The sequence below is a fragment of the Chroicocephalus ridibundus genome, chromosome 2 (genome assembly GCF_963924245.1).
Source record: "Chroicocephalus ridibundus chromosome 2, bChrRid1.1, whole genome shotgun sequence".
NCBI classification, from domain to species: domain Eukaryota; kingdom Metazoa; phylum Chordata; class Aves; order Charadriiformes; family Laridae; genus Chroicocephalus; species Chroicocephalus ridibundus.
This window is the reverse complement of record NC_086285.1, coordinates 56,131,945-56,145,470: the sequence shown is the minus strand read 5'-3', so window position 1 is coordinate 56,145,470 and position 13,526 is coordinate 56,131,945. Positions and strand designations below refer to the sequence as shown.

Below are 13,526 nucleotides of genomic sequence, written 5' to 3'. Positions count from 1 at the left end.
TGCCTCTGGGTTTAGAGGAACAGAATCAGGAACGCTTCAGGAACAGAATGAGAGGATTTACTAAATTAATTTTCATTAAACACATTGCTGCACAGGGTGATTTAAGTATGTTGACTAATTGACATAATACTTCCTTTTAGCAAGAAAAATGACCTTTTAAAATATTTATAATCACTCTTGAGCAAAAATATCCTGAAATTCTGTGCTAAATCTGTATGGAACAACACTTCACGCTAGTCTAAGTTCCCTGTACAAGCAAATGTGGTGACTTCAGTGAAACTATCTACATGAACAGCATCTCAGACAGGAAATTCAAAATGTTTTGCGAAAACAAATGTTTCAACTGTGAAGAGAAGATCAAAATAAACGACAAATCAGAACAAAAAGAAAACATTCTGATTTAAAAATACTTAGTGGACTATCCTCTTAGAACTTGGGAGAGCTATTTCGAGGCCTGGCTGCTGCAGGAACACAAACTAGTATCTGTTTGCTTTCAACTATAGCTGGAAGATAATACCCATTAAAAATGTACAGAATTCAGCTCACAAAATAGTGGATTGCAGAATTATTTAGAATAGAGACAAGAGGTTCAGAAGTTGACAGTAATTAGTTAATAAAAAACTTAAGAGTACTTGGCTCTCCTGTGATATTAGACAGCAATGGCAGAGTCTAGAATGGATCAATTTGGGGAACTACTGATATTTTTTGACCTGAGTGGGTTATCAGGGCATACAAAATATGATGTGTTTCCAAAATGTTATCCAAAACAACTCAGTTTTGAGTAACTCTCAAAGAAGATAAAATTAGCGAAATTTCAAAAGAGGAAAGAAACAAAGTGAAGGGAAGAGAAAAAACATTCTTATTGCAAAATTAAGCTTTCCTTCAGGATGCTTTTCTTTACTTCAGATCTCCAGCGGCAACAAAATTTGAATTTTCAACTTGGAGATGGGATGAGGATGGCACTGATTGAAATTTTAATAGAGAGCTTGTCATTAAAATTACTTTGCTTGTAGCCCTGTGTTTGACTGTACACCGCTTTTCTAGCCATATTACAGTGTGAAAATCCTTCTGCACATGTGCTGCAGCGACGCTACATCACTAATGTGGGAAGAAGTGCTGCAGGATCAGGCCAAGTGCATGGATAAAAGTAACTGGAAAACAGAGCTGGGCACTAAGAGAGCCTCTTTTCATTATGTAAAATGACTGATTATGAGATCCCAGCTGGGTTTTGCATGGGGCCTTGTTCACTGAAATATTAATAGATGACATTTAACTAAACAGTACGACAGAACTATGATACTGTGCTGAGAACTGCCACCATAAACACATTTTACTTCCTTGAATGAATTCATAGCAGGCTATCGCCAAACTGCCACGCTTTCTCCTGACAAGCTACAGCCTTCCCTACTACCCAGAGCTCTTAGAAATTACACAGCTCATTTTGTTGGTCACATCTAGCACAGAAGTTAGCTGAGAACGCAGTGAGTCCTTCTCTGTCACTCAGGTGGGAGCAGGGAGCACGGAAAAGCTCCTGTGGATGTAACACAGTCAGCTGCTTTCTTCAATAGTCTGGAAGTTTCAATAGTCAAGCATTATTCCCAGGTACGATGAAACCCAAAGTTTTGGTTCCATAAGTGCCACGCAGCATTGCTCTCCTCAATCAGCTGAGGAACAGAACATTTATTAATTATGTGAAACACGATAAAGCTAAATATTTAGTGAAGGAGAGAAGACGGTACATGAGCCTTCATACCTGCTGAAAGTCAGTTAGTTCACCTCTAATATACTTTCTTCTTACTCTGAACTGGGCCCTTTGCTCCCCCCTTTCTCAAAAAATTACCTTTTTCATTTCCTTTTTGTTTGTATTTTTTCCCTCTGTTTCCTTTCATTCTGTGGATTCCTGTATGGATTCACTGTATACCATTAGACAGCATCTTTACAACTCTAACTGCACGAAACTGAGCCACGTGAATGAAAAGCAGTTGAATTCCTCTCAATTTTGACAACGACAGTTTGAAAGCTGCTGAGATGAATTTTTGAAAAACTTCTATGCTATTTTCCATGTTATTGAGGGCTTTAGTTTTACAGGGAGACAAGAAGCTAAATTTTACTCTCATCTGCCTGAGGACTGTTCCATGTATTTTGGCCTTTCAATTGTTGTACAATTAATACAGAAGAAGAAAACCACAGTAATCTGCTCTACCCTTGAATAGGATATTAATAGCACTTTGTTCTCACCATTGCTTTAGTCAGGCACTGGTTACATTTCTACCGCAGGCTCACCCTACCTGCCTGGTTCTTCCATGTTATTTTTAACACTGATGCTCATATAACTTAAAACCGCTTCTAAGCAGACTTTTTTCTCACAGAATGTTGCACTCTCACCTTCACTTTCTTTCTTTTGCTGTTTTCTGCAGTATTATGATCAGTTGCGAACAGCCTTGTTATTGCAACACGAACAATTCTCTGATTGACTTCATTCTTCTACTTAGCTGTGTGCCACCTCTACGCATCCCTTTTCCCTGTCATCAGAGCCTTATGCTGAGCCTGTTTTCCTAAGTGGTGGGGTACCTTTTCACTCCATCTGCATATGGCATCCCACCTCATCTCCAACCCCCCTCTTCCCACCTCACATCTGATGTGGTTTTCTGCTTTCAGAATTTTGGGGGGGTTTTGAACCTTAATGCACTGATATTTCTATTCTTTCCTGATGCTGTATTCAGTTCTTTAAGGTTTACATTTTCTTCATGAAATTTACATAAACCTGTCACTCCAGCATTTTTACAGCTCTCTCCAGTCATTACTTGGGTCTGGTACTATCTTTATGTTCTGTCTCATCTCCCATGATGAACCCCAGGTTTACGGCAGAACAGCACAAAATGACATATATGTTCTGATCATGCTGATTTATCTCTTTCAATACCTCACTTCCTTCTGTGGCTGTGCTTTAGGAGTCCTCAAATCCAGAATTGAATTTTTCTAAAAAAATCATGGAACCAAGAAGCACGGACTTTACAAGACAGAAGGCCAGGCTCTAGAAAGCTATAGTGAAAGCCATTAAAATAAAACTGCGGTGTGAGCAGGTGAAGGCTACTGTTTGTTCAGCATCAAAAGAGGCCAGAAGTATGCAAACGCAACTAAATGAGCTTTGATAGAAATATTGTCCCTGAAAATGAGGGGTTCAACAGCCTCCCTTTAAGCTTGGCTTTGGCACAAGCTGTGTGCACGTAGCCAACAGCTGGCAAACTCAGAGCTCGTCCCCCAGCCTCACAGAAAAAAACAGTATACAAAAATTAACAGATCGAAAAGGCAACCAGGGATTTTTCCCACTTCAACTTATTGCTGCTTCTAAGGTTTTCCTGTCAGAAAGTGACTTCTACATAATGTTTGAGAGAAAATGAAGCTCTCTTGCAGCTGCAGGATGTGGGGAAGTGAACAATAGGGCAGAGGACTATAGATATCGCTTCATCGCATCATAACATCATTTTATGGCATTGAATTGAAAGATCTCTAAATACTCAAACCGTGAGCCAGATGATGCAATTATCACTTGAGCATAATTCCTATTCACTGAAGGAAATTTGCCTGAGTAAGAACTGTAAGAACTTATAAGCTTCCCTTGTTACAAGATTATTCTTTATGCCTCACATGTATCGTGAGTAGCTGGGGCAGACAACTACATAAAAAATCATTTAGAGAAAGATCATGGACAGAAATGATTTCTTAGAATCGGGTGTAAGGCTTTATAAGAACTTTAATGCAGAAAGCTGTGAACTGTATGAATTTGTCGCTTTCATTTTAACATTAAATGGAGATTTAATATGACTACTTTCATTTGTCACAAATGCTTATAAGCAAGGCTGAAGGACTAATACGCAGAGACCTGAAATCGGTTTCTTCAACAGGAAGCTTCGCATTTCTGCAGGCGTAGCAATACCACTATTTTAAGAAATGAGGATCAAATTAAATGTTTACTGCTGTAACACATTGTTGCCAACAGTGTCAGTAAATTTATGAGCAGTTTATAATTTTAACTGTCTTCCAGACAGTGGGTCATATGTGCATTAAAGTAGTCATAATAACCTGTCAGTAAAAATTTCCTGTAGCACATTCATAGCAAAAAATGTTTGCAAGTTGAGCAGCTTGCTTATACACTGGCAGAACGGTTTCTCCTATGAAGCGGTACGACTAACCTCTGAAAAGTAATTTCAGTTTGATTTCATGTGCTAAGTGGGATTTTAATTTTTTTTTATTTTTTTTAATTTTTTTTTTAATTTCCAGAATTCCTTTTCAGAATTCATCAAATAGCACTTTTAACACACGGGCATTGACTAGAAAATTGCTTGCTCTTGCCCCTAGTTCTGGCCCCTAGAGAAATAAACAACTGAGTTCTAATTCGACTTATGAGTTATTATTTACTATCAATACCGGGTAGTGTGAAGAAAGTGAGAAAGGCGTTTCAAACACTTTGGGAGGCGGCATTCGACATCCTGAAACCTGCCAGACAGTGTGTTGTCATTGCAGCTACAACTTCCTCAGGATTCGTACGCCCTCATGTTTTCTTCCCCTGTTCGGAGCTCCTTTCACTTCCCCTGCAGTAAACTCCTCTCGGTGGGATCAGGCCCACCGCGATGCTCTCGCTGTTCAACCTCAGCAAGCAGAATGCTTTCCGGGGCCTGCATCCTCCCATGATGTCACCTAGCAGAGTACTGAAATCTCAAATATTATCCATCAGTCATTCCTAGTGCCACTTGTCCCTCCTGGGGGGGTCACGGCACCAGCAAGGTCAGCAGCAATCTAAAGTGCAATGCTCACTCACTAAAACGGAGCCAGGAAAACATCTTGCTTCCCCTCTCGCTAGCTTAAGAAACACAGAAAATGGGAGTGAAAGCATTCAGCTTTGAACCTTTCTGCAGCAAGATGTCACTTGCTGGGATATTAGGAGAGAACACTTCTCTCACACACACGCACATTGGCTAACATGTGAGATTTGTGTGTACCTTTGAGAGGAAGAATTGCCTCAGTTTACTCAGACCATTATACTAAGTGGATTAAAATAGTCACACCATGGGTCTGCACTTCAGAAGGCAGCATTCACGCTGTGGTCAAGGGGAGCCGAAAGAAGACGGCCCCAGTATCCCTGCTAACGAGCATCCCCTCTCATACTAACAAACTAAAGGTTATGTGCTTCCATTTCAACAAAAATGAGGTTTTCCTGTGCGGTGACCCTCTGCAAGAGACAGTCAACATGTAAAGCATTTAAATTGAGCACTCAGAAGTTACAGGCTGAGTGCCTTCCTTTCCATGCCTTGCTTTAAAAATCCCAAACAAATCCAACCTGAAATAGCCACTGATAGACAGTTAGAAAACCAGCTAAATGCGCGTGGACAATTAGATGAAGTCACGTTAAGGTGAGGGCATTTCTCTCTAACTCCAAATGGAAGTTTATTATGTTGGGAAGAAATGACTGTCCTTGATTCCAGTCCTGTTGCTATGCCTCCAGGATTCAGACCGGTGTTTGCTCAGGACACCAGAAATTCCATCTACATAGCCAAGTACAAATTTGGTAACTTTGCCTCTAATTTACCAAACTTATTGGTAAGTTATTAAGCAGATATCCTGGAGATAAGAACATACAAACAAAACACGTCTTCACTGTGTTTAAACAAACTATTTCTAAATTTATATACGTGTTTAAGTAACCTTCTGGATGGATGCTTGAGGACTCCAATTATAAAAAAAGGTGGCCTTTGTTTCTACTGAAGCCAAGCTTCATTCTCAACTTGTTATATATAAACTCCTACTCCTTTTGTTAAATGGCATTTCTTTCATTCCAATGTTGCTTGCACTGTGCATTAAGTACGTATTCTTTAAGCTTCCTGGAGTGATTTCTAAACATTTTCATGTTACATTTAATTTAGAATATTTTATCCTTTGTATGCAGTTTAGAGTTTTATACCTTAAGTTTATTGTCTTGTATTTAACTATATTGAATATTATTCTCTGGTGTACTGCCCAGTTATACAGTTCTGGTAGCAGGGACGGGGCAAAGAGGAGGAAAAACAACCCCTTGGAACAACGACCCGCTATGAGTGCATTCTAAATGCAATGCTCTGAAATGAAACTGTTATTATCACTTCCAGAATTATGTAAATGTAAACTTCGTAGCATATTCAGCAAGAGACAGAAGAAAAGCACTTGATTAAAAATTGCAAAAAAATGGCAAGTTTAAATACAATGGTCCACACAACTTTCAATATTCAAGTTTAGATTCAGTCTGTTCTTTGGAAAACTGAACTAATTCAATATAAAACTTTTCATTAACGGTGTTCTCCAACTGGGTATTGTTGGCACACAGATTTCTGTACAGCGTGTACCTGTTGATCGGAACGATACCCATATGCAGCAAGATAGTTATCAGAACAATAATGGACAGACCATGGCAACAGACAGTGGAATAAAATGTTTCCATAATTAAAAAAGAAGTATCAATAGTTCCCGTATATTCAGGACAAAGTTGGGGAACAGGACCATGTTAATAATTATTCTGTGAGGCTACAGGACACTTGGTATTGATGAGCTTTCTGGTCTTTTCATGTTACACTATTCACTGTATTGCGTATCTCATGTACTATCCAAACTATAAACTCATTTACCCTGCTCCTGCTACTCTAGATAGAATGGCAGGCATCAGGCCTTCATAAAACAATTGTTTCCTATTGTTTTTTAGTATTTTGTTCTTCTTGGAGCAGCCACTGGGACAGATTAAATGGAAAGTCGACGTATCAAAACTTAATGAAAAGGACTGTCCTTTCCTGTGGCAGTTGGTGCTGGGAAGAGAGTTACAGTCTACAAAACAGTTCAAACAGATGTTGCAAGTTTCTGCAAAGCAGCTGATGCTTCTATTCAAACACCAACCTAGGGCCTACCTGCAGGATCTGATATTGCTGTCTGCACATGGAAGCAACAGACTTGTGTATCTCAGCTGTTTATTTTTTGCCTCCCTTCTGTTCTCCCTATTTACAGCACTTACTAATTCCAGTGATTTTTCCTTCTTGGTCTCTTCTCTGTACCCTCGTGTGAGCAGCCAGGTCTGCTATGAAACCAATCCCTGATTCTGCCCCAGCACTGTTCCTCCCTTGCTGCATGCTTCGGATTGTAGATGTACGTCAGAAACACTAATAAAACACTAATAAAGATACATCTTTAAGTAAAACCTGTCCGCTCATGACAATGAAACATTCTTGAGCAGCTCCACTCCTCTTCTCCATTACATCCATCTGCACAACTTCATCCATTTGTACATCCTGTGTTTAGGGCCTTATCCTGCAGTCAATTCTTACATGAAAAATTTATCAGTGAGATTACTGCCAGACATCATTTTCTGAAGGAGGTCAATGCTGGAGACTGGACATTAAGGTAGATGGATTCCTGGCCCAATGCAGTATGGCAATTTCTGTATCCTTAGACTCACAAAATGACCCACTTTTCAGCTGAAATGGTGCTTTACTGCTACGGCAGTCTGCCAGGCTGAAGTTATGGAAGTTGTCTTATTGCATGTGACTGAAAATGCTTTAGTACACTACATACCTAACACTCTTTGGTATGCACTTAACAGGAGAACTATGGTAGATCTGGTCCCTGCCTCATCAGCCCTTGGTTGCTGATATAGAGTACAGCCAGGAAGCTGTCCCAGATGTCCTTCTTTCTCTTTCCCACGAGAATTCACCCTATGGCTCTGACTATTCAAATAATAGCAATTATAGAGATCATATCTAGGCACAGTTGTTATGGTACATTGACTTGGTCAGCTGCATAACAATTGGACGGCTTCATGACTCCCTTTTCACGTATCGAACAACTTCAGGTTAAGGCGTAATCAGTCTAGTTATCCTCTTTCAGCTTAAAAGTAACAACAATACATTCCTAGCATATTGGAGAACAGTTATATTCCAAGAAAAGCCCAATAATGCACAGTGAGTAAATACCTGAATCCCTTCCTTACATTATTACCGAAAATTATTCCCTGGGAGAATTATTCCCAATGTGAATACTTCCCAGTGCAGTATTGCTCTCTCTGAGAACATGGATATCGTATCAACAGGAATGCTGTGAGAGGCTTCTCCAGCAAGAATAAGGGAAGAGCACAGCGATCTTGCAGCTGTGATAATTCAGAGTCACCTACAGAGCTGCACCTGCAGCATCCCCTTTGCTGGCAGAATATTAAGAACCGGTGCTTTTCATATAAATTTGTGGCTATGAAATCATTCCCTGGATATACGAAAACATTCACGGTGCCAGCTGAACACAAAGCAAATGATCCTTGCTCTTCAATCCAAGCGGGTAAATTCCCTCCGATCTGTCTGTACAGACTAGCACAAATGATACATCACCCAGCTGGTGCTGAGACACATTAGGTGCTTGGCAGGTGGAAGATGGCATGTTGTTTTGCATGGCGCGTTGGAATTGACCCTTCAAAGCCTGAAACTATTTGTTCTTTCGTTTACAACCCAACCTAGTAATGAAATAGCGACTCGTGGTAGCACTTGCTACATTAATCATATTTTTGTGGGGTAACAGCAGACACTGGATGCCTGATCGCTCCTGTATCACAGCTCAGGATGGTATTAAAGCAAAAACTCGGGGATTTTGATCTAATGCACCTGCTTGACATAGCCGATCATTTTCTCTTTTTCCACACAACATTCCTTGGCTTTCCATCACTTTCTGTTTCCAGTTTCCTTCCTAGGGCAGAAATCAGTGTGGTGGTTGGGGATTGATGTTAATTACCCAGATGGAAAAGACTGCCAACATATTCTTGCATTGTGGCACAGATGTATCACCTTAATTACTTGCTGCTTTCCATACATGCTCATTGTTTTTCTTTCTTGGTCCTAACAATTTTTCATGGTTTTTACCCAGACCTTTTGGGTTGTTTGCATTCACTGTTACACCTTCAGCTATAGTTGATAAGCTTGTGATTCCCGAAGGGAGTTCCACCCCCGCCCCCCGCCACTGTCACTTTCCATTCAATCTGTCCTATCTTCCCTCTTTTTGGGAGCCTGTTTGCTATTACAGGCTTATTATCTGCAGAACATATGACTGATTCAGAGTCATAAACATGCATGATGTTGTGCAGAGAAATAAAAAAGACAGATTCCTGCCATGAGGAATTTACATTGTAAAAATGACTTTATTCTCTTCCCTAATTCTCCTCTTTTTCTATCAAGATTGACAACATCACCACAACTCCTTCTCCTCGGGCCTCCAACGTAATCCCAAATTGTTCTTTTGCCCTGGCAAGAAGATTTTGTTTATGACTGACCTTCATAATTTGCTTTTATCCTCATTGGGCAAAAGCACCTTTCTCATTTCTTTGCCTTTCCAACTACTCATAACTATTTGCTGGTCTGCTTCATCCTGTTTCTTTTCCCTGAATTTGAGAAAGATGCTCCAAAATCACCTAACTGCTGCTCTCCCCTGTCATGAATCATCTCACTTCACCTCCCTACTTCCACACCAAGTTCATGCCTCTCCTCATTATTTTCAAATCTCTCCTTGTGCTTGACTATAACGTTAAACTTATTTTTCTCCAATATCCTCCATTCAGCTCTTGCCATCTAGCAATCTTTTCTTTTTAGCCTTTTCCCCCTCCTAATTCTGGCTTCTCACCTTCTAGTCACCTACCCTGGTATTGGATCCGTTACCTAGTGATTGTTGTCCACTAAGTTTCCTGCTCTCAATCTGGAAACTCCTAAATACTCCCCACTCCGTGAAGCTACAAATGAGATGGTCCATAACTCAGTCCAAGTCCTTCCTTCTTTAATCCTCCACAAAGGTCAACCACTTACTGTAACTACCATATGAACTGTACTGTACACATCTGTGGGTTTTTTCTGGAGCTGCTAAAGTTACTATGGTTTCAAAACAGTTAGGATGCCTCTTCCTTTAAATTTATGGAATTTCAATCCCTGCTCTTTGTTTGGTGCAGTGCAAAGGTTATAAAGTGCTTTACAAAACAATGCAGTGTAACACAAATAACTAATAATGACAAGCAAAAAAAAAAAGCAATAGAGAATATACTTGCACTTGGGCAAAACACACTGTGGAAGCTTTGTATTTAACTAGTATTCATAGTCATGATGTAATTAGAGAAACACATAATTAAATACACAGTTAAGTGATGCTGGAGCCTGAATCGCAATCAAACATCAGCACATGCTGAATTACTTCAAATGATGTAACATAAACAGTAAAATGCTTCAGAAAGTGCTCAACTTCAGCTACAATTTCCTTGTACCTTTAATTTCCATGCAATGTCGATCATTTGCTCATTACGAAAGCCCTGGTAGGAGTCTATTATAAACTACCCAGTTATGTCAGGATGCTTGTCAGTTGTATTTGCATTTAATATAAGAAGGGAGGGAGGGAGGGGACAGACGGAAGAAGTGACAAGTTATGGGATAAATTTCTACAGTTACTCAGTGGGGAAAAAAAAATCCCAAACCAATAAACAATCACAGTTTCTAAAACATGCAGACAACTCTTTGAAACAAAATATATTTCACCTAAAAAGCAGTAACCTCAATTTGGACCTCTTAATGACTGGTGAAGATGAATTAACATCTGGACATCATGCTGGTGAGTGACGAGGGACCAGAGATCATAACCAGATTAGGTTCATCAGGTTCCTAATGTCATATAGCAGACTGAACACTTACTAACATTTCCAGCTGAGGATTCAAAAGAGAAATTACTGAAAGCTGAAAGCATTTCAACAAAACCTGAGTAAAAGATAAAAGCATATAGCAAAAATATGATGAAAATCACCATTTGATAGGCAACAGGCACAATTAAGAACAGAGGATAGTTTTGACTAAAATTGCGTCCCTGTTTAGTAGAAAATCAGAGAGAGGAATAATTAAAAACCCAAACATCTATCAAATAGGAAAAAATAAAAGGAAGCAATTGATCTAAAATAAAAGTTTATTTTGTAAAGAGTTAGTGTGACAAGTGGAAAAAAAAAAAAAAACACCAAAAAAAACCCAAGAAAAAATAAGACTGGGCTAAAAGCAGCAACAATAACATGATTTCAAAGGTATAGTAGGAGTAAAAAAAAGTCCAGTAATGTGCCAGGCCCATTATTATACAAAGGTAGTTAAAATTGTTAAAATTAAGCAGAGAAACCAGAACTGTTCTGTAAATCAGAACTGTTCCATAAATAAGACCTCTTCTGTAAATAAGTCTGCTAATCTGATTTCAGTCCCAAGAAAAATAATGAAAACGATGGTACTGCATTCTCTTAATTAAGAAACAGGAATATAAATAGTGCCAATCAATGTGGCTTTATGAAAAACAGGCTTAGTTGGACAAGTCTGACTACACTCTTCAAGAGAACTACAAGTCTGTTGGACAAAGAAATCGCGATGACATGAACTCCTTAGAATTCCTTTTTAGAAAATCAGGCGTATACCATAACAATATAGTACATGTCAAACGGATTAAGAACTAGCTAACTGACAGTTTGACACTCGGGCACAATTCTCTGAAAGGGGTATTTTTAACAGTCTCTGCAGGGATCAAAAGTAGATACAGAAGAATACGACTGCTGCAACGCCCAAATGTCTCGTAACACTTAATATTTCCATCCAACAGGTAAATGTATAATCACTATAACAAAATGGCAAATATTGAGAGGAACTGGGCAGTCATAAAAATTAACCTGACGCACCTGCTAAGCTGGGTCCAAATCCATTTTAACACAGTACAAAATGTATAATGATATACCAACGGACAAGATAAGAGGACATATCTCCAAATGGACAACTGCCTTTTGCAGGCTAAAGCTTCTTACTTTAATGCATTTCAGAGCTTCCAGCGTACAGCTGCATGCCCAAGAACCTCTGGAATCAGAAACATCATGTTCAAGAGGTCAAGAGTAACATTATTGCTGTTTTGTAGCCACTGGTGAGAAAGGTATTGGAGCACTATATTAAGTTCCAGTAACCAATGAAAGAAGTTCTTTAAAAGTTCTTGAAAAATAGAAGAGGTGTGGAAAAGAGCTGCTAAAATTGTTAGAGAAAGTTCACTACTGTGACAGACTGAAAAAGCTTGACTTTAATTCACCTGAAACAAAACCAAGCAACTAGTGAGCAAGGTCATTTGATTTCACTAAAAGATTCTTCGAGGTAGGCGTAAAGAAGCTGAATTCTAGGTATACACAAACAAGAAATAAAGAAGCTTGTAAGTCATGAAGGCCACTGCAAAAAGGATCTCTGGAAAACAGTAGATTTTTTCATTGTTCTGAATTAAAATTCATGATTTGATGCCTTTCTGGCAGAAATATGATAGCTTAACTCCAGTGTCTGCTGGACGAAAAATAAGAATATTTTGGACAAAAAAATGACTCTTTTAGTTCTAAACACCTGAAATTATAAAAGAAACTGGAATGTAAAGTATATTTTCTGGATAAGACAGTATATGTTATGTGCGCTCAATGACAAAATGCAATACAAGCAACATTTTAGAGCAAAAAAACAAGTCTCAAAAATCTAATATTGGGGATTTTCTATTTGCTATATAGATTTTGTGGAAGAACTCAAATACAGAGGGAAGAATACTGACATCAGTCTTTGGAAATCAGGGTGTTGAGGCTGTTTTGCAGTTCTTGCTGAATCACTGTATTCACTTCACAGGAACGAAGTTTTTCCATTGACTTCAGAGTAACCATCATGCTATCATGTGCCTAATTCGCCAAGCTTATAAAGTGCTTTGAAAATTGCTGAAACCTAGCACATCACTTCTTTTTCTCTAAACTCCTTCTGGAGCTTCAGTTATGGGATGAGGCAGACAGGACTGGGTGACTTGCCAGATCCTGAATGTGAAGATATATCATCTACTTAATTGCGTGTATTGCTGCTTCTTATTCCTACTACACATGCTGTTTAACAGTTCAGGAGCTGATTAGCACCTTCTTTTCTTAGTGAATGTATCCTCTTCACTATAGGTCCCTGCTAATTATCTGCTGCCTAGCCCTCCTTGCTCTCCTGCTTGACAGCCCCCCCATTACTCTCCTAATGTACTGTAAAGTTGAATGCATGGCAGGATTTTACTGTTACAGTTTTGTAGGGAAAAAACAGGAACTGAATATAAAAGCAAGCAGCATACTCTTTAAAGCATGGAGACAGAATGAATTAATCTGCAGCAGCCAGTTGCCATTACAGGCTGCTAACGTGGTTTGTAGGCTGACGGCATACCTTTATGCTGCCTGGTGCAAATATTTGTGTATTTCTGCAAAGAAAGATGTCTCTCTCCAGTTTTTACATGTCTGCTCAGCCTCTGTAGAGAAACCTAAGAGAAGTTTGCCATGGGGTTGGATTCCAGGGGATATCCCGTATTAGTGTGCCCTGGCCGACCCTGGTGATACTTTGGGTTGGTCTGCTTCTCACAAAGGATGCTGAATTTACAGCACTACAAAATGACGTGTTTGCTGCACTGAAGGGGGAAGATAAGAAGAGAAAGTTCAA

General features: G+C 39.3%; 1 protein-coding gene across 3 annotated transcripts in view; it reads right to left on the bottom strand.

Moving 5' to 3' along the window:
- The window catches only part of POU6F2 (POU class 6 homeobox 2), a 313,991-nt gene that overhangs the window by 115,930 nt on the left and 184,535 nt on the right, over nt 1-13,526 (bottom strand). The gene's annotated exons all lie outside the window — the stretch shown is intronic.